We start from the raw sequence: 25,445 nt of genomic DNA, 5'->3' as shown, positions 1-25,445 counted from the left end.
AAAAATGCAATTACTTAACACTTAACTTTCCCAATATATGAAGCATGTAATTTTATGAAGTGCTCTATTATTGTAGATAATAGAGCACTGACTAGTGTTTTTTTGTTTTTAACTATGGTGTATATATATATATACACACACAATAGGAGCGCTTATGTATTACAAAATAACACAAACAGGCAATTCACATAAAACAATCACATCAACATACAGACAATAAAATTAGATATGAAAATTGAAACTAGATAAGACACCTTTTAGATTACAATGTCAAAAATTCAATCCTTTTTAAATAATCATTATTATTGGTGAGAGTGTGTGGAAAATGAATTTACATGTTTAATGGGGAAGGTATTAAAATCTATGTAATATTTTGGGGAGGTGGTTTGTCACTAATTGCTTGCCACAGTTAAAATACAAAATCCTTTGGTTCAACTAGTAGTAGAAATTTATTTTTTAGATACACAGTCAAATGTATACAAGCAAAAATGTTTATTTTTACATTCTTAAAGTGTTAATATCAAAAGTGGAAACAATCTAAATATTTATAAAAGAAGGTATGGTTCTGTACATTAATTTATAAGGTGTATTAATATGTGACAGTTAAAGCAGTTAGACCCATATGTTTCAGTATGAGAAGATTAGAAAGATATATAGAAAGTCTGATGGAATACAGAACAGTGGGAATATTATGCTTTCTTTTTTGTGTGAGAAAGAAAATTAAAACAAAAAATCATATATGTGGATACTTTGTTTCTGGTGAGGGGATGAGATATTTTATAGAGAAAATATTTATTTTAATGTATATGTATTTGTTGTTGTTTGTTTTACCTGTTTGTATATAAGTATAGAAAATTAAAAACCAAATGTTTAAAAAAAATTATAACTCACCCTTAATGTGCCATATTGAAAAGTGGGGATTTGAAAGAGAAGTTAACTTTTCATATTATACCTTTTGGCATAATTTTCCAAGTATGATTTTAATGTGTATAAATATCATATTTATATTAATTTTAAATATACGTGTAGTTATTTTAAAATATGAAATACATCAAAGATGGTCTTACTCAGCTAAATTGATAAATTTATTTTAATTTTAAATGTCATGTACTGGAATAATTACATTAAGTCCCCAATAGTTTTATTTAAAAAATAATAAATGATTCTAAATTCTGCTTCTACAAAGGAGTCACTACAGGACATTTTAAAAAATACATAGTGCTGTTTAGACTATAGATATACTTTATGAACCCCTGAGCATATGGTCTGAGCATCTGTCTCTTTATCAAGCCCCTTAGATTAATTTAACAAGAAATTTAAGGAGTAGCTGGTGGATTGTCATTTAAAATTTCTTAGCAAGGGGTATTTCAGTTATTTTTCTAGCCCTGTGATTCTCAGACTACTGTGGTAGTTTGTTAAATATGCAGAGTAATTGCTCAACCCCCATATGCACTTATTAGTTTATCTGTTATAAATCATTGGCATTTCTCTTTTTAATAATTACATAAAGTATATAAACTGATTTTTATGCAGAGTGCATTTTGAGTTATACCATCTAGCAGAAAGTTATATTATCAAATTTTTGCTAATAAAATCAATCAGTACTATATTTGAGAATAAAATAACAAATTTCCATTTTATACAACTTTCACCTTGTATATATTTTTTCTTTTATATGCTAAAGATTTACCATAGTATAAATGAAAACATATGAATGATTTTTTTTATGTTAAAGTTGAAGAGTAATTCATATAAAATCACGTGATGAAACAGTGGATAGTATCATAGAATGGATACAAAATCATTGTGTCTCCATTTCTGTAAATCAAAAGACAAGAAGAATAAGTTCCCACAACACTGAGAAGGCACAAGACAGAGAGTTTGCCACAACAAGTGTTACATATAATTTGATTAATATCCTATCACTGAATTTCCTTGAAACTTACCAAATTACATTGCTGTATATCTTCATTATAGGTTGAGTGGCATGAAGATGGCAAAGAGGATCTCTCTGAGTTTTCCTTGTTACCAGAGATAATTAGGTTTTAATATGTTTGTTTTAATATATTTAATAAAGTTTTAATATATTCTTACCCCTTTTTCTTCATCTATGTAAAGGTAGATTATAGTATTCATATTTAAATATACTGCAGTTTGGAGAAGGCCCCGGGAGGAGGCAGCTGGGTGGGTGAGTTGGACAAAGGCCAGGGGAAACGGGGACACCTGCAATTATGCTGACATTAAATAAAAAACAATAATTATGTATTGTTACAAACAAACAAACTTTTGGTTAATTTACTTTGAAAGCAGGCTATATGAACAACTCATTTGTTCATAATATATTAATGGAGAATCAACCACCTGCTATCTCTTTAAACAACAGTGTATAGGGAACAAGCTCTTTAACAGTGGCCTTGGCAAGGCTTTATTTTTATTTATTTATATTTATTTATTTATTTAATTTATTTGTTTATTTACGTATTCAGCTTATATACTATTTATTTACACTGCTCTCTATTTTTTTTTTTTTAAACTATCTTTATAGATGAAACTACCACAGATGTCCTCTTTTTTCCCCATTGAACCCTTCTACCCCTCGCCTACCCTTGGCCCATCCTAGGCCTTCACCGAACTATCGTCTGTGTGCATGAGTTACTCATATAAACATGTAAGTTCTTTCATTAATCTCTCCCCACCCACTCCCCCTCCTCAGCTTCCCGCTGAGACCCCTCAGTCTGTTCCATGCTTCTATGTCTCTGGATCCATTTTGTTCATCCGTTTATTTTGTTTATTACATTCCACATATGAGTGAGATCATGTGGTACTTCTTTTCCTCTGACTGGCTTGTTTTTTAGCATAATCCTCTCCCATTCCCTCCATGTTGTCCCAATGGGTAAGAGATCCTTCTTTTTTAGAGCTGCAATACCTAAATAGACACTTCTCCAAAGAGGACATACAGATGGCTAAGAGACATATGAAAAAATGCTCAATGTTGCTAATCATGAGAGATGCAAATTAAAGCCACAATGAGGTGTCCCCTCACACCTGTAAGAACTGCTACCATCCACAAATCAACAAACGACATGTGCTGGCGAGGGTGTGGAGAAAGGGGACCCTAGTGCACTGCTGGCGGGAATGCGACTGGGGCAGCCACTATGGAGGCAGTGTGGAGCTTCCTCAAATATTAGACATTTAACTGGCAATGATTTTTTTTGATTTGACACCAAAAGCAAAGGCAACAAACACAAAATTCACCAAGTGGGACTACATCAAAGTAAAAGCTTCTGCACAGCAAAGGAAAAAAGCAGCAGAATGAAAAAGCAACCCTTGGATTAGAAGAAATTTTTGACAAGATATATCTTAGAAGGGGCTAATAAAAATGATATAATTCATACAACTCAACAGCAACAACAACAACAGTAAACACACCTCAATTACAAAGTGAGCAAAGGAACTAAATAAACATTTTGCTAAGGAAGACGAATAAATGTCCAACAAGTACATGGAAAGATGCTTGTCATTAATCATTAGGGAAACATTACTCAAAACCACAATGATATATTATCTCTCCCTTGAGGATATTTGCTTTTGTTGATTTTTCTTATGGTAAAAAATCCAAAGAATCATTGCTCCGATCAATGTCTAGGAGCTTTTTCCTTATATTTTTTTTTCTATGAGTTTTGTAATTCTGTTTCCAAATGTTATATTCTTTTGATGAACAGATCTCTCTATCATTATATAATAATTTTTAAAAATTTATTTTATTGTTGAGAGTATTACAGATATCTCCTATTTCCACCCCCCCTTTCCTCCCTCCCACCCATCTCCCACCCTACTCCCTTCCCTCCGAGATCTGTCCGTCTGTTTCATTCTTCCATGTCTGTGGTCCTACCTTGTTACTCAACTTATTTCCTTCCTTAGATTCCACATATAAGTGAGATCATGTGATATTTGTCTTTCTCTGACTGGCTTATTTTGCTTAGCATAATATTCTCCATTGTTTTTTACATCTTGTTATAGTTTTCGATTTAAAGACTACTTTGACATAAGAATAGCTACTCTTGCTTTCTTTTGGTTTCCAGTTGCATGGGATATACTTTTTTATCCCTTCACTTTTAGTCTACGTGTTCTCAAACCAGAAGTGAGTTTCATGTAGGCAGCATTTAGTTTGTTCTTATATTTTTATCCGTTGTGTCATTCTATGTCTTTTGATTGTAGAAATTAATCCATTTATATTTAAATTATTTATTGATAGTTAAGGATTTACTATTGCTATTTGATTTTTATTTATTTATTGTTTTATAGATCTTTTGTTCCTTACTTCCTCTGGTGACTATAAATTTTGTGTAGATGGTGGAGATTTATGTTCTTCCAGGTGACAGATAAGGGAGAATTTTGATATTTTTTTTTTTGCAAAAATAACTATTTTTCTTATATTTTAAGCCAAATCATAACTTAATTTCACAGATGTCTAGCAAATGTCTTTATAATTTAGAAATGTAATGAACATAAATCTGCAAAATAGTGTCCTGGATATTTTATGAATTCAGTAGAGCTTTCCCAGAGGTGTTAAAAACTACAGTCACAGAGTACCACCTATTATGGGTTTGGTGTGTCACCCAAAAAGATTTTGAAGTTCTAACTCCCAATATCTATGAATGAGACCTTAGAAATAGTGTCCTTATAGAGGTAATCAAGTTAAAATGCGACAATTAGCGTTGACCCTGACACAATATCATTATGTTTATTATAAAAGGGGTAAATTTGGATAAAGAGAAATACAATGAGGGAAGATGATGTAAAGATGTAGGGAGAATGCTGTCCATAAACCGAGGAAAGACTGTGGCTACCAGAAGCTAGGAGAGAGTCCTGAGACCAATTTTTAAATCTCTCAGAAAGAACAACTCTTCCAAAACCTTAATTTCAGTATGTCATCCTCTAGAACTGTGAGAATTAAATTTTTGTTGTTTTAAGTCACCTGTTTTGTGTATTGTATATAAGCAGCCTTAGAAAATAAGCCACCACCCGTAGTTTTCTTTTCGCACACTGACACCTGGATTCCCTTCTACCTCTTTCTGCCTTGAAAGTATGTCTTACAAAGAAGTAGTCTACAAACTGATGTTGCATGAGAAAAACTGATGCAAAGAAAACAGCCAATATTGGGTTTTCTTGCCTTTAAAGGTGGTTTCTACTTAATTGATGTTATTATCTTTTTTGGGTGTTCAGGGGTGGATGGAAAAGACAATTAATTAGCCATAACAATTTATAATCACCATAGTCTAAACAAGGCAATTAATATTTTAGTTTGCTTAAAATAGTAATGATGGTTTATCATAGAAACTTGGAAACTGTGGTCATGCTGTCCAAACAATACTCTGGTCTTCTAAAAAATGAAATATAATTTGATTTTATTTCTATTATTTAACATCTGGTAAATTTTGTTGTGGAAGAAAAGCTATTCTCTGATTATAATGAATGACAGGCTATTACAAAGCAGAGTGCACCCTTGGAACATATCCTATAAGTTTCTGTGCCACTGATCATTGCACAAATGTAGCTGCCTATGGATCTTGGAATTGCTCAATACAATAGAACATGTTAATTAAGGTCAACTCAGTACAACACACAAAAGCAAGTGTATTATAACACAGCACAAGGTCAATGAAAGGCTATTTTCTTGTTTTATATAATAATTCCACCTAAAAACACAAATATCAAACACACAAAATTACTCTTCAATAATTATAAGGTACATATTTAGTCTACAAACGTGAGACAGCCATTTGGAATGTGGTTGTCTACATTGAAAAATAAGAGCATTTTATTTTTCCCTCTGGGTCCAATAAAAGTCACACTGACATGCCACAAAGCAAATGATTATATTGTGTATACACTGATTATAAGTCAGGGTCTAAATGATGCTTATATAAGTTATAGCACTATTTAAGGGACAAAGTGAGAACAGTCCTTAGAAAAAAGTAGTCTCCAACTAACTTACTACATTTTATCTAATAAGAATGCAACATATGTAGAATCAATTTATCAACACAATTCTGAGCTACAAATAATCAGTATATTTTTTCCTTTTTCAAGTCCAAGACGTTTCTTCAAACCTTAAGTATTTTCTTGCTATACTTTGAAGAATTATATTGTCTACTAAATAAATAAATAAACACCCCAAACAAAAATAATAATGTGAACCAGAAAATAAAAGAACCAGGTCATTGCCATAAAATAAGACATTTTATAATTTCACTCTACTCCTATAATCTGATTCTATTAATAGAAATATGTCTATAAACTGTCTATCTTTGGTTATGATTGCATCTTTAATTTTAAAAAATCTTGGATCAATGTTAATGATAAGAGCTTTATGAAATGATAAAATTGAAATTAAATGCATTACAAGCTTAATTTTAGTGATTTTCTTCACTTTTATAGATAAGCTCATAATTAAAAAGGTCTTGACTACATATTTGAAAATCTAGCAGATTAACATGTGAAATTCATGGCAGATGTTGAGGTATATTAATGATATATAACAGTTAATTGTAGCCATCATGGAAAAATATAAAAGAAGGGACATATTTTGGTAACAAAACATCTTTGAGTTGTACATGTTCAGCTTGGTGGTAGTGGGGTCAGATTGCCATTAAAATTAAATGGATGTGGGAGAAGAGACATTGCACCATTGAACAAAACTTCCATTCTATCATATACAGATCCAAAGTTTCCTTCTCATTCATGGGAGACTGACGGAAACAAAGGAACCACTAAGTCTACTAGAGGACTAGGCAGAAATGTTTTCAATAGAAACAAGAAATTGAAACTAAAGTGAAAGGCAAATAGATGCGACCATAAAATAAATGAGAATTTGATTATTGGATTGAGGGGGAAAAGGGCAGTGTTAAGAAAAAATATTCTGACACTTTTAAAACAGTAGAGAAGACTTTATTCTGGATTATTGCAATAGATTCCTATTTCAATAAAAGAGAAGCCAGAATAAACTCTGAATACAGAGAATATAGCTGAAGATTTATAGTCAAGAGAACAGTGAGGGGTGTCAGTGGATGAAAAGTCACTTAAAAGGAGATACCAAGAGGTTAGGGATTCTTGCTAATCTGACTTAATAGGATTCTTGATGAAGGTAGACTAAGCCGACCAGGTAGCAAGGGTGGGGATCGGGAGTTACATCAAATATTAAGGGTGATAAGGTATCAAGTCTGGGGAGATTTTCACTCTATTAACTTAGCAAAACTCTTGCTAAAACTGGACAAGGCAAGGATGGGCACAGAAGGCAAATGTCAGGGTCTACTGGAGAAAGGGGCTCAGAAGAGCGTAACTAAAGCCTGGTCAATAACATGGTCTGTGTCAGTGGGTAGGGGATACTTGAGAGTATGGCTTAGAATGGCAACATCATAAGATATACTATTTATTGAACATTCAATCTGTTTCAGATGTTATTAAAAGAACTTTTATTATTTAATTATGATTAATAGTAAATTGAGAAATAATATATAAAATACAGTAATAAATTATAATTATATAATTTAGTAGTTGAGCATTCTTAGGTAGAGAGTAATAGTACACTTATTTTATCTTTAAGTGTACACTTAAAATAGTACACTTATTTAGTAAAATAATACACTTATTTTATCTTTATCTTTTAGGGCAGATAAAAGAAACTCCTGTTTTCAGCCAACATAGAGCAACAGGATCAGTGTTACCATCCTGCTCAAAACAGAGCAAAGACCAAAACAAAGCAAACAGAAAATACAAAAGCAAAAAACCAAAATATATGAAACAATGTTTTTTAAGACACCAAATAGCAGGTAATAAAGGAGAGTGAGCCCTCAGGGACAATAAACAACTTAAGTGAGCCATACAGCTGTTCCAGCTTCCTACATTAGGAAGTTTCTAAGCCAGTACTCCAGACTGTAGATTCAGTGTAGAAAGAACCATCCATAAGGACTGGGGTACATTACCTGCCACTGAGACCAAGAGTAGTGCTTGTCATTAGGCTCTTTCCATCTCACTTGTTATGCAGGCTCAACTACTTCTTCACTAAGGGCTTAGAACTTCACAAGCTTTATTATAAATTTAAACTTTAGCATTTTTTAGGAACATTTAGCATATGATGAATAATTATGTCTTCTTCAAACAAAAAAATTAATTTGTCCATTGATTACACTTAAAAAAAATTATTTTGAACAGTATAAGATTGATTTGGCTCAGTGGTTAGAGCGTCAGCCGGCGGAGTGAAGGGTCTGGGGTTCGATTCCGGTCAGGGGCATGTCCCTTGGTTGCAGGCTTGATCCAGCCCCTATCAAGGAGGCAACCAATGGAAGTGTCTCTCTCACATTGATAATTCATTCTCTCTCTCTCTCCCTCCCTCGCTTCCACTCTCTGAAAAGCAATGGAAAAAATATCCTCGGGGGAGGGTTAAAAAAATTAAAAGAAAAGAAAGAAAAAAGAATTTCCAGACAATAATAAGCATCGGCTGCCATCCATTCCTACAAATCCTTCAGGTTCCTACAATATCTGACCACGGCCACTGAGTAACCCAAGAGAGAACCATGGAGTTAAGTCAGTCAACCCATAGAGGAATGAAAGATATAAAAATTATTGATTTTGATGTCATTTCTTTATAGAGGTAAATAGTCAAAATTAACCCCTTCATATTTAGAATCTTTCCAGTCAGAGTCTCCACTATGTTGGTGAAATTATCAAATTGTCAATTTAAAGCCAGAGACAGGAGAGTTTTTTCTTCCTTTCTGGTGCTGCCCAGTTTCATTTTTCTAAGGTTCTGGATGGTATTTTCCAAATGTGAGCAATCTGTTATTACCTATTTAATTCAACAGAAAACAAAAGGCAGTTGATCTTTTCTCAAAATTTTTAGTGTTTGGCTCTAATTTCCCAATTTTAAATAAAGTAAAAAAAAAAAAAAAATAGGCCACAGTTTAGATTTCACTCATTAAATTGTTTTTTGCTCATCAAACTCCTCCCAATCCTCATTTTAAATATTAACATATGGATAGAATATTTACTAAATTATATTTTTCTAATCCACATGGCCCAAAAGCATTTATCTTTTAGTCACTGCTTTTCTTGTTCTAATATCTGCCTCCCCCCAAAAGTGTGAACATTAGTGGAGATATTTTCCCCTTCATTTGGATTACTGGTTAGAAATTTGATATGGAGATCTTCCCTGCTCTCCACTCTCCCCATACACTCAAAAAAGCCTCCAGCCATCATGTACTGTGGCCAAAGAATTATCACATCTTGAGCCACAGAACACATTAAATGTTTGGCCCTTGAGACCACCAGCAGCTGCCTCTGTCACTCTGTATTGATATTGGCAACAGCTGGAATATTTTAGAGAATTCAGCAAATTTTTAAAAGTTTCTCCACTGATTTGGAAAAAATAGCATCCAAAAAATTATTTTTAATATTAGCATAGACTACATTTCATACTCTTCAAACTTGAACAAAATATTCATTTGCATAGCTCAGCATACCATACTCTTTATCTATAAAACTCTAGAAAATCTATCATAATTCTTTTTTTCTGAAATAAAAACAATTTTTTAAAATATGCATTTAAGTTTCAGGCTAATAATCCTCTTCCATGAATTTAAAAGGTAGAGCACCATTCCTTGATCTAGTGAACAAATAATTTATAAGCATGTATTGTGTAACATACACCGTCTAGGTCAGGGGCTATAGAAGCTACAACACTCATGCCATTATCAAAAGTCAGACAATAAACAAGTAAACACAGAAACAAATGAAATAATTCTATGTTGTGAGAAGAGCTAACCAGACATTAAACATGGGGTTTTATATATAACAATGCAATGATGAAAGAGGGGGCAGAGAGCCTTAAAGGTTGGCAAGGACACAGAGGTAAAAGGGGGTGCAATTTAGGAAGAAAAAAGCAAGTGTTAGATACTTAAGCAATGAAATTGTAGATTTGTTGGTAGAATTTAGTTTGAAAAGGAGAGAGTTTTGAAAATTAGAGAAATGGAAAAAAGTTCAACCAAATCAGGGAGTATATTCCAAAAGGGTATATTTATATATTTTTTCTCCAGACATCTTGATAATTTAAGCAAATAGACATTTAAAAATACCTTATGAGTTCATCTAGATCATATTGTCTATATATTTGTCTATATGAAATAAGCTGGGGCATTCCTATTGTTTCCTTAATATAAATAATGGATAGAGATGATAATGGATGATATACAGATAAATAGATACAATTATAGATATAGGTAGAATGAAGCAATATAAATCTTTTATAGCCAATAAGACTGCAAGATTGCTTAAAGAAAAGCTAATATTTTATGTTGCTTGTATAGCTCCTAGATTATTAGCACAGTGCTTAATGTATAATTAATATTATTGACAATTGACTAAATTTCATTTTTGCCAGTTTCATAGGCATCATCATTTTTTAAAAACAAAAAAAATTTTGACTGTCAGCCATTCTACTCTCCTTCCAATTAAGTGAAAATTCAGCCTTTATGCTCCCATCCAGATAAAACCAACCAAGAGTCATGTAATTTTGCTCAGCCAATTGGATGTTTCCTTCAAGTTCTTTAAGGGCTCTAGTATGTGAAACAACAAATAGGGACAGTAGGGCTCAAATCTGTAACACCAACATGCTGACCATTTTTCCTGTTCACTGTAGTTTACATTCAGTAGCTCCTTGGAGTGCTACCTGACCTTCACATATCATTGATTCAGTATTGTGATTTCCCAATATCTTAATACTAAATGTTCTTGTTGCTTAAGATAAAAAGTTCATTTTTATAATACATTGGTATATCCCCATATATAGAATAAATATGTTTATTTATATAATGTAAAAAGTTGAATAGTTATTAAAGCTAAAGATTTTACTTAGATATTTCAGAAATTTAAAAAAGCAAACCTTGATCCTATTCTAATAAAATATATATTTCTGCTTAAATATTTTCATGTGTTTTGTTTTTGTTTATACTTAAAGTAAAGTCTGTAGGAGTCATCAATTGTCAGTCAACTAAAAGACTGGATATCAATGCTGTGATAGAAAAACCATGAACCTTTTACTCTATCTACACTGATAGTTCCTTTTTCTGACATATATTTTTCACCGTATGAATTTCTTCATGCAAATTTTTCTTTCTCCTGTCTATACAATTCCTCTTAAACCAGCTAGGAGCAGATGAATTCTCATCTTCTCCTGTAAAATTTCTTTGACAGCTGGAATGGAGCACTCTGAAGTCAGAACTCATTAGGCACTTTTAATTTTTCATGTCAATTTGCAAGTATAATATGGCTGGTATTTCTGAGTCATCAGATAGCCTACAAGCCCAGTTGAAGGAGACATAATAGTGTATATTTTTTGCACAGTTTTCCCAAAGATTTAACATGATTGTTAAATGAAAGATGTCTAAAGACCTGGAAAAACAATGAGACATACGGGTAGGTGAACAATATGAGATTTACTGAGTGATGCTATTATGTAAGGCTGGAGACACCAGTAAGAAGAGCCATTTTCTCTGTCCTTCAAAGTCTTCTCAAATTTGCCCAGTGTTTCTGATAATCTCTGAGCAGAAAGAATATCACCTTCTAACCATTAAGAAGTTCGTCTTTTTTCTTCTCTCAGGCATATTTATACAGTCCTCTGCCTCTCCTCACTGTTTTGAAAACTGACAACATTCTTGCCCATTTCCAAGTGCAAGTAACAGATTACAAGCCCTGTCCTATCCTGAGCTATTAAAGACTGAATGAATCAAAGATAATTCGGTTGGCTTTCCAGACTTTAGTAGGCTCAAGTTTCAGCTTAGCCTGAGACCCTTTCTAGGCCAGGACAATTTAGTGCAGTGTATTTCCATTATTAGGAGTTGATGTATCTACCTACAGCTTATTTCAAAGACAATGCATCTGTATTGGCAGTGATTTCTGAAAGCTATTTCAGACTGGATGACTACACAGCTTCTTCTTTACCTTGTAATTCTCTCCTGGAAATATCAGACTGGGTGTCCCTGACATATTAAAAGGCAGAGTATAAAATAAGGTCCCCATTTTCATGTACTCCCTCTCCCTCCATTCCAAGAAGACCTAAGTTTCTCTGGATAGGCTCTGAAGTTTTATGTCAGATAGAAATAGAAAAGTATGAATGTATATGGAGGTGGCAAGGACCTGTGTGAGAGATGTGAGATAACAAAAGATGCAAAAATACGTGTATTGGTTTCCTAAGGCAGCTGCAACAAATTACTACATACTGGGTGGCTTAACACAACACAAGCGTATCCTCTTACAGTTCAGGAGGCTGGAAACTGGAATTACGGTGTTAGTGGACCATGTTCTCTCTACAGGCTCTAAGGGAGGCTTTCTCCTAGCCTTTTTTCAGCTTCTGGTGAGCACCAGCAATCTGGCATTTCTTAGTTTGTGGAAGCGTTGCTCCACTTTCAGCCTGCCTTGTCACCGAGTGTTCTTCCCTGTGAGTCTCTGTGTCTCTCTGCATGAGGACACAGTCTAATTGAATTGAAGGCCCCCTTCATCCAGTGTGACCTCATCTTGACTAAGTCCATATGAAAAAACTCTGTCCAAGTAGTGTCACACTCATAGGTACAGGGCTTAGGGCTCCTTAACATGTCTTTTGGGGGAACACAACATATTCTTTGTGGGGGACACAATTTAACAAGCAAAAATGTGAAGGGAAGGAAGGAAGGAAGGAAAGAAGGAAGGAAGGAAGGAAGGAAGGAAGGAAGGAAGGAAGGAAGGAAGGAAGGGAGGGAGGGAGGGAGGGAGGGAGGGAGGGAGGGAGGGAGGGAGGGAGGGAGGAAGGACAAGAAGGATGGAAAGAAGAAAAAAAGTGCAATGCTGCGGAAGGAAACAGTAGAGGAAAATAAAATATCCTTTATAATTTTAGTTGATGGGAATCCTTTTTAATTTGGATGGGTTTTGTTTGAACGTTTGATGAAGCAGAAGTCTTTCCAAGCAGCCATGGTGTATTACAGATTAAGGAGGAGGGGGAGACACATTTCTCTCCTGGGTGGTGGTCTCCTGGGGAACAGACAAGAGTTTTCACTGCTCAGTCCTTAGGATACCGAATATCACTAAGGTCATATTTAGATTTCAGAAAAGAATTTTAAATGATAAAAATCAGTGAGTTAATTAGTACACAGTTATATGTTTGTAAATATATGCTATGTGTTATAAATAATATTCTCTCAATAAAGGGTAGATTACATTTTTAAAAAATTTTTAGGCCAAACTATTTCTTTTAATGTAATTTCATAAAGTTACATTATAAAATGCATAGAATTTATATATATATATATATATACATATACATATATACATACATATATATATATATTAGTGTGATGGTTCTAGAGAAAATTTATAAAATAGAGATTTTAAAACTATCATTTGAAACTAATAAAAATGATATTGAATGCAAACTCTAATTGAAAAATAACATTAAAAAAGAAAGAAAGAAAAATTCTGCTATTTAAAAAGATATCATTTGCATATGTACCACTTAAACACAAATACTGTCTCCATTATATGATATCTGCTATCATTTTATGAAGCATACACATATTTTAAAATAGTGGTTTCAAGCTTATTATTTTATTACTTTCTGAGTGAACTATAAATTTTAAGTTAAGCAAATTCTAGATTGTTTTATGGCTAAAAATCATATAATTTTATGCCTTACAACTACTGTTAAAATTTAAGAAAACCAAATTAGACTTCAAATTTATTTAGTTTGGTTATATTCTAGTTTTTAAAGTTTCCTATTTCAACATTTTTTAATATCCTATAACAATATCTTCATGTTGCAGTCATGAAAATGAAGGAATGACATCTGTAACTGGTTTGAAATTCTGATATTTTATTTTCCATTATAGGTAATTTCCACAATGAAGATATTTAATTCCTTTAACCATATGGCATTCTATCTTTTGTCATGTTATATAAAACAAGAAAGTTAAGGTTGCTCAATTGGTCTTATTTTCATGGTTAAAAATATTTTCTATGTTTATAGTTTTCAATAGATGACATCTTACTCTGCACTATAAACATGTAGTTGCTCTTTAAATTAAAAAGTTTGCTTGAGATTATTTATTTGAGATAACAGATTATCATGAAGTTTTAAGAAAAAATACAGAGTGATTCTTTGTACCACTTACCTAGTTTCTTTCAATGATATTATCTTGCAAAACTATAGTACAACATCACAAGCAGGATAATGATATTGGTATAAATCAAGATATAAAATATTTCCATCACTACAAGGACCCCTCCTGGTGCCTTTTATAACCACAGTTACTTCTCTCCCACACTCACCCACTCCTTAAATTCTGACAATCACTAAGTTTTCTATTTCTACAATTTTTATATAAATTGAATCATACAAAATAAAACCTCTAGGGATTGGCTTTTTTCATTCAGCAATATTCTCTGAAGATTCTGTCAGGTTATAAATGTATCAATAATGTGTTCTTATTTATTTTTGTGAGTACTAGTTCATGCTGTGAATGTAACAGAGTTCGTTTCAACGTTCACCAGTTGCAGAACATCTGAGTTGTTTGCAGTTTCAGCTATTAAAAGTAATGCTGCTATAAATATTCTTGTACAGGTTTTGGTGAGAACATGAATTTCATTTTTCTGGGATAAATGCCCAGGAGTGCAGTTGGTGGACTATACTATATGGTAGTTGAATGCTTACTTAAAAACAAAACAAAACAAAAAAACCTTCAAAAATGTTTTTTAGAATGGTTGTATCACTTTACATTCCCATCAGAAAGGTTTAAGTGGTCCAGTTCCTGCATTCTCTCCTGAATTTGATATTGTCACTATTTTTTTATTTATTTTGGCCACAGAATGGCATTTCATTGTGGTTGTAATTTGCATTTCCCTAACAGCTAATAATGTTGCACATCTTTCCAAGTGTTTATTTTCTGGTGTATATTCTATTCTATAAAATATGCCTATATGTCTTTTGTCCATATTTTAATTAGATTGTATTTTTTCAATGTTGAATTCAGGGAGTTTTTGTAGTCTTTTGTTGGCTATATTGTTTACAAATATATTCTCCTACTCTGTAGACTGTCTTTCATTCTTTTACACGGCGTAACATATGATATTTTAAATTTTTATGCAGTGTACTTTATCAACATTTTCCTTTTAAGAATTATGCTTTTAGCCTCAAGTCTAATAATTTGTTTCTTGGCTCCAGATTCTAAAGTTTTTGTCTCTTTTGTTTGTTTTCTAGACTCATACTTTCATAGTTTTAGAGTTTATATTTAAATCTATGGTCCATTTTGAGTTTATTGTGTATAAGGTATGATATTTGACATCAGTTTTTTATTGTCTTTTTGCTTTTTTTTTTTTGGCCTATGGATATCCAATTGCTCCACTTACTGAAAAGGCTATCTGTCCTCAATTAAATTATGCTTTTATCTCTGTCAATAATTGGTTGAGAATATTGATGGGAATCTTTTTCTGGGTTCTTTGTTCTGTTTCATTGATCTGTTTCTATCCCTCTGCCAATGCCATAGATTCTTGACTACTTGAGCTATATAACAAGTTTTGAAATTTAGTAGACTGATTCCTCCCACTTCATACTCCTTTTTCAAAATTACTTGGCTACACTTATTTTTTTGCCTTTCCATATAAATTTTGTAATAAGTTTGTCTATCTGTACAAAAAGCCTTGTGGGGTTTAAGATAGGAATTATGTTAAATTTGTACATCAATTTGGAGAGAATCAACATTTTTACTATATTGTTTTTTAGTCCATGAATGTAATATATCTTCCCATTTTTTACATCCTTGATCTCTTACATTAGCTTTATGTAGTCTGCAACATGCAAATCCTATGCAAGGTTTGTTAGATTTAAGTTGAAGTATTTTATTTTATGTGGTTGTAAATGGTATTGGAGTTTTAATTCCAATGTGTATATATTCATTGCTAGCATTTATTTATTCCATGTTTTAAACTTTAAACAGTCTTTTGTGATGTCAGCAAGATGGTAGACTTGTTTGTGCATTAATTTTCTCACCCCGACTAGCAGTTACTAATTTTCCCAAATCTTTCTTTTTTTTTTTTTTTTTTTTTTTTTACCTTTATTAATGGGTTAACACATTCTTGTGATAAAATTTTGCCTCTGTCTTTAATATTACATTTTGCTTTGATTGTATAATTTTTTCACATTCTATAAACTAATATTGTTTTTAAATAAAAATTCTTAATGTTGGTAGGAATGCAATGAATTTGATGATGGAACCATGAATTGGTAACAGTTACTAAGAAATCATTTTAGCAATATGCATAGGGCCCCCGAATGTGTTATAGCCTTTACCCTGCTACTTTTAAATGTTGGTAATATTGCTAATCCTATCCTGGAACATTATGATAAAGATATGGAAAATCCTGGAGTTTACACATAGGCATATGAATTGTAATATTATTTCTTAGGGAAAAATTGAAAACAAAAGGAATATTGAGTTCACAAAAATAACTGGGGTATTCTCCATTTCTGTTATTATTCTGCCATTAAAAACATTGCTAGCAGAGAGTCATTGATATCGTACAAAAATCATCTACACTTTCTAAATAAAATTATGCATAACACTATGACAGGCATTCAATAAATAATATTCAGCTCTTCAAAACTCTTTATAGAACAATTATTACAAACCAAAGTCATCAATAAATTGTGTTTTCTTTTTAAAAAAAATATATCTTTATTGGTTTCAGAGAGAGGAAAGGAGTGGGAGAGAGAAATAGAAGCATCAATGATGAGAGAGTCATTGATTGGCTGCCTCCTGCTTGCCCGCCCTGGGGATGGAGCCCGCAACCCCGGCATGTGCCCTGACCCACAATCAAACTGTGATCTTCTGGCTCCTAGGTCGATGCTCAACTGCTGAGCCACACCCGCTGGGCAAATTGTGTTTTTTTAAGAGTTATAGCTCTTAAACTGAACCTTGACTTGATTCTCTCCTGGTGAGATAAGTTACCTTTTCCATGTAGATGTATGTTATAATATTTATTAAAATATATTTTTTCACTTTTAATATTTAAAAAATCTCTCCGTACCTCTCTTAAACAGTATCTGTGATGCTGGGGGTGGGGAAAATGAGTGTGTGGTTTTTATTGAAATCTTCAGTTCCCAGTAAGAATTGATCATTCAAAAGTTGTTGCATGGATATATTTTGAATAAAATTAATTTAGATATATGTTGTAAGACTTCAATAAGGACATAGCTATGGGCTGCCTTAGACTTCTGGAAGCTGTTAAACATTTCTCTTATCTAACTAATCAAATAACCAAAATAATAGAATGAAAGACTTCATCACAGCCTATTAGCTTCCCTTCTTTTTCACAACTTTCATTCTGTTCAGTTATTGAAGAGCAACAATCATATATATATAAAACCTCAACAATTTCTTAAGTGAACAATATATACAAAATACAGGCCCTTGTATAAAGTACGGACTAGAGTTGAGACTTCTAAATGTGTCTTAGCATAAATAGCAGAAAAATACCTACTTCTAAAACCATCAAAAGAAATTGGATTTTAGCAGAAACAGCATGCCTAATCTTAGATGTCTATTCTTATTTTCAGATGTCTATTCTTATTTTTCATAGATGTAAAGGACACAAATATATTTGTTTGTAATAAACTTTATTTTTCCCCATCTATTTTTTGAAAGAGCTTTTTATACAAGTTGTATTTTCTCTTCCTAAAATTTTTTATACAATTTATAACAATCTGCATCTGATAAGTTTTAAATTAGGAGGCGTGATGCCTCCAACTTTGTTCTTTCTTCTTGGCGTCTTTTAGGGTTCCATACAAATTTTAGTGTTGTGTTGGTGGGCATGTAAATTGGTATAGCCTCTATAGAAAACAGTATTAAAGTTTCTTAAAGCATTAAAAATAGAACTATAATATGATTCAGCAATTCTATGTCTGGGTATATTTTCAAAGAAGATAAAAACAGGATCTCAAAGAGCTATCTGTATTTCCATGTTTATTGCACCATTATTTACAATAGCCAGCACATAGAAACAACCTAAGTGTCCATTAAGAGATAAATGGGTAAAGAAAATGTCATTATATATGTATAGATTATATATATACACACACAAAGTGGAAAATTATTCAGCAATGAGAAAGAAGAAAATCCTGTCATTTGCAAGAGCATGGATGGATCACGAAGGCATTACATGAAGCCATTATGCTAACTGAAATAAGTCAGAGAGAGAAAGACAATATTATGAATTAGTTATGTGTAGGATCTAAAAAAAGAAAAAGCTGAACACATAGAAACCAAGAATAGAATGATGTTTAACAGGGGTTGGAGGTGTTTGAGGAAATGTGCAGATGTTAGTCAAAAGGCACCAACATCCAAATAGAAGACAGATAAGTTCTGGAGATTTAATACAAAACATGGTACAACAGGGTATTTATAGTTAAAAATAATATATCAGTGAAAGTTTCTGAGAAAGTAGATCTTAAATGTCCTCACCACACAAAATAAATGTTAATTATGTGATGAGAATGAGGTGTTAGCTGAAGGTAAGGTGGTAATCATTTTGCAATATATAAGTGTATCAAATCAACACATTGTACACCATAAACTTAAATAATAAATGTCAATTATATTTTAATAAAGCTGGGTAAAAGTATATATGAAGTACTCAAGAAATACTTCAGATAAGTTCTTCAAAATCCCAGGTAAAATGAACAGATATGGGGATATAATACTGACAAACTATCAACATTTTAGAATTAAAAAGAAAAAGAAAAAAAAAAGACACTTAAAGACCATTAAAAACTGATATATTTGGACAGCTTACTGATTCTTAAAAGCATTGCATTTCTGAGGAAGGAAACCTCAATAAGGATTGTCAGTATCTGGAAATGCTCCATCAAGAAAGTGGGAGATGAACTATAACTAAAAATATGACCAGATTTTATATGTGACTTAAAGTGCTGTTAAGTAATAAGGACATTTCTTTGTTTTATATAAAATCATCCTACTCAATGTCCCTCCTGTTTGATGTTTGTACTTGTGAAGGGTGAGGAGGAGAGCATGGATTGGCATGTGGCATCACAGCGAGTGCTAAACAAACACAATGCATTGTGCCCTTGCACTAAATATCACTAATAAAACACCTCCTATTTTCCATATACAAAGAGATGTATTAAACGATGACTTACCTCCTTATTCAAATAAGCACTGAAGTCCTACATTTTAAGTATACACAAGTTTAAGTACACATGCATATCTGTATTTGTGTACAAGATACATTTTTATTAAAATGATTAGTGTGCAGTTTCACTGGCTTGTAAGAAATTTTATTGTATGTTTTATAGTTAGATAATTAGTCCAATAAATCTTTCTCAAAATTATTGTACACCATAAAGTTTCCTGTGATATAAAAAGTAAAAGAAGACAGTCAATGAATACTTAAATTTCCAAGGATTAGATGCAGGATACACAATATATAAAATTTTTAGCATTTTGCTCAAAATAAGTCAATGAACCCAAGAGGACCTAAGGACAAAATACAAAAATAGTGTTCATTATTCTAGATTTAGGACAAAAGTGTCAGAGACATAACATATTGGTTAAGTGGTACAGATACTCTCAGAGGCTTATTATTTGGGAAAACTATTTGGGAAAAGCAAAGAATACAATACATATAATACAAGCAGTCATCTTTTGTCCACAGAGATTCTGAGTAATGTTCTTAACTTGTTAGGCTGAATTATTCACACAGAAACTATCAAGACAATGCAAGAAAACTTTAAGTTATTCCTATGAATTAATGCTGGAGTTTATTTTGTTTGAAACACTGCTTGCAGCACATTGGAGATTTCATGTCTCTAGAATGTAAAGAAGTCTCTGGCATTTTAGTCCTGCGTGGCTACTCCCTGTGAGCACGTTTCCAAAAGACAGTGCCAAAATCTAGTCAAATGGCTGAAAACGATGGAACAAGAGTGAAAGTACAAGATCACCATCCCAAAGAGAGTTGTCTTTTTCTTACTGACATTTAGGCAATATGAACTTCAATATACTCTAGGAAAAAATGACAATTTTTTGCTTGGTGAGAAATTGGTGATGTGGAAATAACTGTGGCAAGCTCTGGTCAATAATCGCAATATATTTCTTTCACAGTTAAAATTTTAAAACCTGAGATGTCATAGTAAAACAATTGTAGCATGGTTCCTGGATGATGGGAAGAACTTTGGTGAATATCCATTAATATGTGCATGTGCTTGCCAAATTCTTTTAATAGTGTTTTCAATTTATGTATATTTGCTTATAAGTAAAATGCTATATTCCTCATTCTTTAATGATTTGTATGTGGATTCATACCACACCCACTAGCCATAGATTTTAATAATTTATATAATTAGCTGTTAGTGATATTTTTGGTAATTTAAACCTATCAGTAATAACAGTAATAATAATGATCCCCTAATTTAATTGTTTCTGTTTTAGATTTCCATCTTTATGACTTTAGCCAATATCCATACAAGTATGTTTGATGTATTTCACTGTATTTTGCTCCCTGTTTTTAAAACAGAGACAATTTAGAAATTAAAAGCAACTGTAAACACTCAGGCTCAATAATTTTTACAGTCATTGAATCCAGTGCACTTAAAACTAATAAATAGTTTATTGCATTGCGGTTAACATTATGATCAAAACTTTTAATTGAATATAAATTTTAGAATGTTCCCCAACTTACATTTTTGTTATGTTCCAGAGGCTGCCAGCTAAGAGGTTTAGCACTTTGAAATGCAGATTTATTTTATTTTATTACTCTTAGAATCCAAACAACAAAAGGTGATTGTTGTTGAGGCCAGTTCACAAATACTATTTACCATGAGGTTATAAAATAATATATTGATTGCAACATTCCCATTGTCATTAACTGCAGCTCATAATCGGCTTCTATGGAAATATATTCAGAATCCTACAGAGAGTGTAGGCCTATGTTCCCCAATTGAGCAGTGTGAACGGGACCTCCATGGGTTGCTTTGATGGGAGGAAAGGGATTCCAGAATAGTTTCCCCAAGGTGACGCCTTTAGGTAAACAGAGATTGGCCAGCATTGTATTGGGGTTGCAAGAAGCCCATGTAGCTTATTTATTAATTACACTTATAAAAAAGAAAATAAATTTCTAAATGATAAATTTTTAACTGTGACTATGTGTGAAATCTCTGGCTGCTCTCTGGCTATCTGGAACCACACTATTGAGATCCAGCTTTTTCTAGAGGGTGCTTCACATATCAAATATTTACTCTTATCCACCTTATTATAATAAAAACTGCCATTATTTCAGAGAACATACTTTAGGGTAATGTTTGGAGAAGAGTCTGGTAAATAAATTCACAAAAATATCGGAAGTCTAATAATATAAACTAGTATTTTGCACACTTTGGGCAATATCTTCGTTATGATTTCACAGTGAGGTTCTTGTAGAAGGAATTCTGTGAGCACCACTAGCTTAGTTATGTGCAGAGTACATTTTGATCCCAAAGTAATATAGGGTTATGCCTTGTAAAGTAAAGAGTAAGAAAGAATTCAATGGTAATTCAATTTTAATGGTAATTAATAGAAACCTGTATGTCTTGTAAATCTGTGTCTTTAGTTCTAGGATATAGCACAGTAGTTTCCTTATCTTGAGTAAGAATACAACCAAATATAACAATTATAGAAATAAAAATTATTTATCTTTATTTTCTAAACAAGGTGATGGAATTGATAAAAGCTTATTTCCTTTAAAATATTTATGTATAGCATGCAATCATTACTGACATTGATTATTTAACTTTTTAGGATAATAATTCTACATGTAGAATTTCATCATATCATCCAGCCTTTGGGAGGAAAGTAACATCTATTGCTTCATTTAATAATCATTTTGAGCTTGTTCATTCATTAATTAACCTATTAATTCAGTATATATCTGCTAATATATAGTAATTTAGCATAAACTCTAAAAAGTACTATTCTAGGTAGTGATGAATAGGTATTTTTTTCGTATACTACAACTTATGAAATAACTAAAATTTATATAGTGTTTGGTGAGCTTCTGGCAAGCTTCTATGGACTTTAACATATCAACAGGCGCAATCTTTACAATAATTTTGTGTGATAAGCTCTGTGGTTGTCTCCATTTAACAGATGAGAGGTACAGAGATATCAGGTAACATGGCCACGATTACACAACTAGTAAATGTGGAGACAGGCAAACGTAACTTTTTTTCTTACCTAAATCATTTTCCAATTCTCAGGCACAGGATACTTTTGAAGTCATCTACCCTAATCAAAAAGGTAGTCTATCCCGAGTGATAATGTGTTTAAATACCTAAACACAGAGAAAATAAATATGAGATCACAGTGTTTTTTGGTAACTTATGTGGCGAATTAAAAAAGATGCCTGTAGAGTAAGAGAAATATGGTACTTTGGTAAGAATGACACTGCTGAATATTTTCAAGGGGGGGAAGGACAATGTGACCGAAGTGTGGAGAATGTCTTTCCAGGCAACAGCGATCACTTGCAGGACTTTAGAGAAGAATTAAGGATAATATGACCAAATTAGAGCAAGTGGTGGAAGAAAAATGAGAGAGAATTTAGAGAGTAGAATCTGCATGTGGCTTGTTGGGTATGGGAGAGGGGCAATGGGCCAGGGAATAATGTGTGGGTTCTGGGCCTGGCAGTGGGGCGGTAGCTGCTGATCACTCACTGAGAGCGAGGGGAGGCACCAGCACCAGCAAATTCCCGCTGCAGGATAAATGACCTCAGATACGGGCCCCCGGACCTGGCTTATACCGTGGGGGATTTTGGATATGTGATTGTATGGGGGCAGGTTTTCACTAAGAATACTCGAGTATAATTAGATTTTGAATTAAATTAGAAAATTTTAAAAGATCTGAAATTAAAGTATGATAGATACAGGTAATTTTATAAAAGTTCTATGACTTATGTAACAAAATAGTTTAGTGATTGTGTGCTTAAAAACATGTCTTCTTTTTATACATTTTAAAAGGTGGATTCGTCGCCCTGGCCAGGTAGTTCAGTTGTTTGGGGTGTTGTCCTGTGCACCAGAGGGTTGGGGGTCGATTCCTGGTCAAGGCACATACTAGGTTGGGAGTTCGATCCTAGGTTGGGAGTTTGATCCCGGGTCAGGGAGCATACAGGAGGCAACAGATTTATGTTCCTCTCTCTCCTTTCTTCTCTCTCTAAATATCACTTAAAAACATATCCTCCATGGATGGAACTGGAGAGTATTATGCTAAGTGAAATAAGCCAGTCAGAGAAAGACAAGTAGCATATGATCTGACTCATATGTGGAATCTAATAAAATAAACTGATGAACAAAATAGATCTTGAGACATAGAAGCATGGAACAGACTGAGGGATCTCAGAGGGAAGGTGGGGAGGGGAGAGTGGGTGGGGAGAGATTAATCAAAGAATTTATATGTTTATAAGCATAACCTATGGACACAGACATTGGTATGTGGAAGGCCTGGGGGTGGGGTGGATGCCGGGTGGAGGGATCAATGGGGGGGAAAGGGAACGTCTGTAATATTTTCAACAATAAAGAAAAATTTAAAACAAACAAACAAACATATCCTCTGGTGAGGTTTTAAAAACATGAATTTGTAGTGTGGGACATTTTAAAAATAAATCTTGTAACAAAATATAATTCTATCAGTCTTTAGGAAAAACAGTAATTCTTCCATCTATTTAACTGTATTAAGTATTCACATTTGTAGAAACTAATAATACAAATAAATTAATATATTAGAAAATAAATAGAAAGTAGAATTAGAAATGAGAAAATAAACCATTTTTCTCCTGCTGTTTTACTGATTACCTGCTGCTAATAAGAATATTTCCTCCTATTGAAGTCAGCCTGATTTTGCCTGTACAGAGTTTATACAAACAAATATATTCGTGCCCTTTCCACCTAAAAAAATAAGAATAAAAATCTCTGAGATAATGAATATATTTCCACATAAATAAAAATTGTTCTCATGGTTATACAATTATGTTTTTTTCTAATATTCATAGTATGACACATTTAGAACATCAACTGTGGCCTACATTTAACTGTGTCCTGTATTTTGTATTTACTTTTAGCCTTAAAAAGTATTGAGAGATATTTGTATTTGCTAACTGTGAGCAGAATGAATGTTGTGAAAGACAAAGGGGCACTAATAGGTTGTGATGGGATATTTCATCCTATTTTTGGGTGGTTATTAGATTAATTATTATAAGAAATGTTTAACATTTTCCAGAAGCCTGAGGCAACTCATAGATATTTCTTTATTGAAGTCCTATGGAATCTATATATATTAATACTATTCAAAATGTATTCATTCAGCAATTTTACATGACCAGTTTTTACCAGCAGATGAAAATACCCCTCCTTTCCACTGCTAATACTACAATTAGTTTAAGAGAGAAATTTGAAAAAATAAACTTCTAGAAAAAATGTTTTCGGTTTTGTAATCAGAAATTATACTTTTATTGTTTAGCCAATGAATTTGATTTAGATACACAAGAACCTCTAGGTAACATTTGCTCATCTGAGACTTTATATGAGAGATCTCTGGGGGAAAAAAAGTATCTTTAATAGAGGATTAACGTACAAAATAGACAATATAAATAAAGTATGTGTTATTTACTATGAATCTGTTAATAGAAAATGAGAAGGTTGATTAATGACATTATAAACATAACCTTAATGAAGCTGATATTAAATAAAATACCCAATTAGTTGGATTTCATTAGCTTGCCAAAAGAAATTCTCCTGTGTGCTGTAGAAAATGCTGCAAAAAAATGGAAACTTGATTGATGTATTATGTGCTCTTGTAGGTTTAAAATTTTAGTGGTGGAAGAGAGGGAGCATAATCTGATTTGTGTGTTCAGTCAGATCATTTCATTGATCTTGTACATTCTAACATTCCAGTTGGCAGATGAAATTGAAAATGAACGTCCAAAATGATGCATTTTCTTTTCAGTGCAAGTAGTCATTAAGGCTAGAAGTCAGAGTGCTAGCTGCTACCGTATCCTAATAGCTGTGCTGCAAAATATTGAAAGGAGATTCCACATTACCACATTCTGCATAGTGTCCAAAACAAGCAAAATACTCGATTTATGTATGTTCACACCAAATTCAAATAGGCATATTTCTCTACTGATACATGGAGTTTACCATGTTTAGTCTGGCACAGTAAGCTTATTTAAAGATATTCATCTTTCAGTTTCAACTCATAAAGCCAGGGAATAAATATTTATATAAGGTATTACAAATTGTGTCTAAACAGCAGTATGCTTTTTCTACTTTGCCGTTCTTATACCTAGCGTTGACTGCGAAGTGAGGGTTCATGCATGTTTTTTACAACTTT

This window comes from Miniopterus natalensis, chromosome 6 (assembly GCF_054644295.1).
Source record: "Miniopterus natalensis isolate mMinNat1 chromosome 6, mMinNat1.hap1, whole genome shotgun sequence".
NCBI classification, from domain to species: domain Eukaryota; kingdom Metazoa; phylum Chordata; class Mammalia; order Chiroptera; family Miniopteridae; genus Miniopterus; species Miniopterus natalensis.
This window is presented reverse-complemented; position numbering follows the sequence as displayed.